The sequence below is a fragment of the Haliotis rufescens genome, unplaced genomic scaffold (genome assembly GCF_023055435.1).
Source record: "Haliotis rufescens isolate VD_foot unplaced genomic scaffold, xgHalRufe1.0.p SCAF_11, whole genome shotgun sequence".
Lineage (NCBI taxonomy): Eukaryota > Metazoa > Mollusca > Gastropoda > Lepetellida > Haliotidae > Haliotis > Haliotis rufescens.
Genome location: NW_025963791.1, coordinates 31,774,612 through 31,780,606, shown reverse-complemented (window position 1 = coordinate 31,780,606; position 5,995 = coordinate 31,774,612).

The window sequence follows — 5,995 nt, the reverse complement described above, 5'->3', positions numbered from 1 at the left end:
GTGCATATAACACACGAGTAAATATCATACACGATTAAATAAATCTTGTGTACATTGATCAATCGGAAGGGGTGCTAAGTGGGATTGTTCACTAGCCAATATATTAACAAATATCGCCGTGAGCGCTTATTACAGCGAGGTGCTTATTACGTCGAATACGGTACTTATTCTTTTTTTCCTCCAAGCAAAGGCTGACCATGGTCCAAATGTCAATGTAAGGGACCACTCAGTTTCTACAGGATTGGGTCTGAGGATTTTGATGTACTTATTTACCGACAATAATTACCCTTCCCTAATGCCTTTCATATCTTTTCATAACCCCCTGAAAGGACAGACTGCTAAAACAATTTACTGTATTCGACGTAATAAGCGCCCCGCTCTAATAAACGCCCACAGCGATATTTGCTAATATATTGTCTAGTGAACAATCCCAATTAGCACCCCTTCAGATTGATTAATGTACACAAGACTTATTTATTCGCGTATAATACGCACTCGTGCGTTATATGCACACTTAATTATAGGCAATTAAATTCGGGATATATATCTGTCGTACATAAACATTTCAGGCTGTCAGCATAAACCTCGAAATTTATCTTTCAACTCAACTTTTTTTTCACCAAAATAATATTCTAATTTTGAGAGCACTCTGGGCGCTTATTACGTCGAATACGGTATGTTTTATTAAAAAAAGTCAGTTTTTACATGACCCTTCCCAAATATGTTTATTTTTTCATGACCCTTAATGACTTTGATAATTTTGGGTGACCCTACCCTGATTCCGTCTGACCCCTCGCCCTCTAATAAATGACCTGTCCCTAACTGTGAATGGTTAGATGAAAGGTTACGAGATTCTGTAATGTCCTATTTATACAGATAATTTTTGTTTTGAAAATGGCTATATACTGATATGAGGATATATTATAATGTAACCATCTCACATCTTTTGATGATGTTAATGTGACAAATGTTCAAATAATGAACTACCATTTGGGAAATATGTTAAAGAAATGTGTTAGAAGAAAGTACATAGGTAACTGCTGTGGAAACTCACTGGTGTATGCTGTACATGTGTAATTTCATCTCTGTGTCCACCTCTACCATGTATATATGTATGTCAATCACCTGGTCACTCACCGTGGTCTTGTCAGGGACAGATCCTTCTCAAATGTTGGCATGTAGGACCCGGGCCCACTTGCACAAAGCGATCTTAGCGCTAAGAATATCGCAAGCCTATGTTAAAGTATGGGGGAGTTACGATCATCTTAGTGCTAAGATAGCTTTGTGCAAGTTGGCCCAGGGTGCCACTGTACAAAGCGATCTTAGCACTAAGAATATCGTAAGCCTATGTTAAAGTATGGGGGAGTTACGATCATCTTAGTGCTAAGATAGCTTTGTGCAAGTGGGCCCGGGGTGCCGTTGTACAAAGCAGTCTTAGTGCTAAGGGGATCGTAACTCCCATACCTTAACATAGACTTACGATAGTCGTAGTGCTAAGGTTGTTTTGTACAGGGTGCCGTTGTACAAAGCGATCTTAGCGCTAAGGGGATCGTAACTCCCAAACCTTAACATAGACTTACGATAGGCGTAGTGCTAAGGTTGTTTTGTACAATGGCGCCCAGGGTAATTGATTTGTTTATAAGAAGCACCAGGTAAATTCACTGATCCATGCATCACACCTATGGAGTCCACCAATGGAGTCGAGAGTGTTTCAATTTGCTCACTGTATCACTTGATCATGTTTCGCATCAACTGTAGACGAAGCATGCCAGGTTTCATTCATGTATCTCAAGGTATTCTAAACTGCTCAGCATTTGATAGGGATAGTGACATATTTTATGTTGTTATAAAACTGAACGATAACCTATTGATTTGTACTTATGTTAATATAACTGAAAATGAAGCTTATGTGCTTCAGTTCCTTGACAATATCGAATACTGCTTGCATGATACCATATACAAGCATTCAGTCTCAAGGGCAGATCCAGCATTTTTGAAAGGGACGGGTCCAAAATATCAAAATCCTCTCTCAGTCAAATTTTCTGCCTACAACATACTACATTTGGTTTTCAAAAGGGGGGTCCGGATCCCCTGGATCCCCCCCCCCCCGGATCCGTCTATGAGTCACATTCAGACCCTACCTGAACACTCAGAATATCAAACTTTGAGTAGTTTATTTTTGTCAGATGGCATTAAATTCTCAGTTCTACTTCACTATGTATGCATTATTAGGTCGAATATGGTATATGCAAAGTTATAGCTAGTCTTTGTGCACATTCCTAATGCTCGAGAGCCAAAACAGTCCCCTTATTACACAGACACTCTCACAGATTTGTGATGGTAGCTTGGTCCACATTATGCTGAGGAAATCTGATGGCAGCATCCTTCTCAGATCCATGAGACAATGCAGCTGAACTAGGATTATCCGATCCGTAGCCAACTTGCCATTAACATATTTTGGTATGTCTTGAGCAGCCCTAGCCTTTACCACATCTAACCTACCCCAACCCAATTAGTCCTAAAGCAGAAACAAGGTGAGCATCTGGACCTTCGTGTTCTCCACTTTCTTATTGCCATTGCAACAATACTAGCGATGCAAATAGAGTTTTCCTACCTTGTGTCTCATGTATCAATAATTACTTTACAGTTTCAGAAGTACAGAAAATCTTTTGTTATTTTTATTGTATACATACATTTTAAAAATGAAGAGATAAAAGATATAGTTTTACTAAGATGAAAAAGCTACATTTAACCTTTTTTAAATCAAACATATATCAATAATTACTGTATTGTTTGAGAAGTGCAGTAATCTTTTGTTACTTTTTTTTAATGTATTCTAAAAATGAAGAGATTAAAAACATTCTTCTTATATTCTACCATTAATCTATTTTAATTAACATATATCAATAACTACCTTACATTTTCAGAACAGTAATCTTTTGTTTTTCTTGTTATATAGATGTTAAAAATGAAAAGATAAAAGGCATAGTTTTACTAAGATGAAAAGCTACCATTATTTTTTTAAACCATACAGTGATATTGTTCTGTTTGATGCATTACTTAAAAAATTGATGCAGATACTACTCTAAAGAAGTTAAGGAACACCCAATTATTTCATGTTACTATAGTTATGTCAGGCCATTACAAATTAGGGCAGGGACAAGTCCAACTTTACTACCTGGGTACCAAACACCCTATTATCTGACCCTACACGGGTACCAAACACCCTATTATCTGACCCTACCGGGTACCAAACACCTTATTATCTGACCCTACCCGGGTACCAAACACCCTATTATCTGACCCTACACGGGTACCAAACACCCTATTATCTGACCCTACCCGGGTACCAAACACCCTATTATCTGACCCTACCCGGAATACCAAACACACTATTATCTGACCCTACCCGGATACCAAACACCCTATTATCTGACCCTACCCGGGTACCAAACACCCTATTATCTGACCCTACCCGGTTACCAAACACCCTATTATCTGACCCTACCCGGGGACCAAACACCCTATTATCTGACCCTACCCGGATACCAAACACACTATTATCTGACCCTACCGGGTATCGACGGTAGGTCTCAAGAGATGGGTACATAATGTCTGATTGAGAATTGTTTGAACAGAGCCCTGGTAAAAAGTATTAAGATACACGTATAGAACACTCTGGTTGTGTATACACTGAATTTGACTAAAGCTTTATCTTTATTCAAACATATAAAAGTCAGAAAGAGATGCCAACATTAGCGACTTGTAGTGTAAGCATGGAAGTCTGGATAATGTTGTCATTAAACAATACATCACATGACTAACCACGGGTCCGGGTAGTCCTGTTGGTACCCGGAACCTACTCGGTACCCACCCTACCGGAGTACCAGAGTTACCCGTCCCAACCCTGTTACAGATCATAGTAATATGAAGGAATCGGGTGGTCTGACTTCTTTTTAGTAAGATATTTCTGTCGACCTAAAATAGCCTCTGTACTAGTTTCAGGAAAACTAATCCAGTTGAGGTTATCTTCAGCATGTGTTTATCATGTTTATTATTATCATGATTATGAGGCTGTCTATGATACCATCTGGATGGTAATTTGTTTGTGTCTCAGAATAACCCACCATCATCATATGATGTTAGACAAAATCAAAACGAACATAACCACTTAAGCACATTTTTAGCAGTACATTATTGCACCCAACTACTGCAGTTTTTGTTTATTTTGTTTTTTCCCAATTTTTGAAAGATACTTTTCATGTTTTTTTAGTGTTTTTATTCATTTATTACTTCTTAGACTTTATTTCGTTTGTGGATTTATGTGAACCTGTTTGTCAAAGAGGACTCAATTTGTTGGTCAAATCAGATCTAGAATATCGGAATGGACCTGTATTTCCGTATATGTCCTTTTAAAGTGTTTCAAAGTGTTTCAAAGTTTCCAAGGCTTAACAATGTATTCATCAAAATATTTATATTTGCCGTTTAGAATTTTGGTTAAACATCGAAACAACTATTTTGTCTCATTTAAGGAAAATACTGGGTTCATATAGAAGGGTTCAATCTAGGAATTTTCTGACATGGGCCCTTTATGTTAAAATTTCAAATATTCCAGAGGTATACCCACACTTGCCCATACAGCACAATGTTAAAATGCCCCATTGTATTTGAAAATGTGAGCATTTTTTCAAATTTAGGGCCTAAAAGTACAAGGCCCCACCCTAGAATTATCCCTGATATAGTATTCATGCCTAGTATGTTAGTGATCATTTCTTTATTAATTTTTGTCTGGCAGAAACCTGGGTGTACATATTTCATTTAGCATTATATATGTCGATCTTGTTGAGGATATTGGACATGATAATAAACATAGTGAAACTGAAATGTTTGTTAAAAGTGTTTGATTGGACATCGTTTTCAGTGGTAATGTATATACAGTCAAGTCTCGTTAATCCGACATCGTTGGTTGCACATGATTGTGTCGGATTAACGAGTATGTCGGATTAACAAAATTAAGTGATTTTGTGATCGAAAATCGGACATCTTCACGAGAGATAATAACCGTGTGTTTCCTCGTGTAAATGCAAGTGCTACTGTCTTAACAACTTGCTTCATCTACTTAAAATAGTCTGTCAGTGTTTTCTGTTTCTCACATTTTGAAGTCCCCTGTTCGCTTGACGTCTAGGGCTGGTGGTTCTTCAGCATCAACCTTGTCGAGGTGTAATTTCATTGTTTCTTATAATAAAGCTTGAAATTCTTTATGATCCCGGCATCTAGTGTTAATTGTTAAAGTTAATCTCTGCAGCCAGTGCGTGTCAAAACATGGGGTTGTGTACACGCGGGCAGATGACCACGGAGTACGCTGACCACTGTGTCGGATTAACGAGACTGATTAATGAGTGATTACGGTAATTCGTTGCAAATTAGGTGTGTTGGAGTCGGAGTGCGAGAATGTCGGATTAACGGGACTAAATAGTGCTGAATCAATCGGTTCCCATCATTTGTGTCGGATAAAGCCGAGTGTCGGATTAACGAGTGTCGGAGTAACGAGACTTGACTGTATGTGCATGTTCCACTTGTGATATTTGATGTGTTGGAACACTGTGGTACGAGACCCCCTCAGGTTACTGGTGACCTACAGCCTGTGTTGATACAGTTGGCTGCTAATTGGGAGATAAACATACTGTAGAGCTAGGTTACCTGTAGATTTAACTCCGCTAAATTGAATTTGGAACCGAATGCGCAGCACCATTATGACGTCATTTTCACGAAAAAGATATGACGTCACAGTCATATAAAGAAAAGCACCACATTCCAAGCTCTCTGCTGTCCCCAAAACTTAAAATACACTCTCTTTGTTGAGATTTCTATCATGTTTTCTGCACATGTATTGCCACACATCCTTTGAATTTTGTAACCGTAACTTTGCATTTTGTAAATTATGATTATAATTATTTAATACGCCTACCGACAATGATTGAAAAAAGTCCTATTC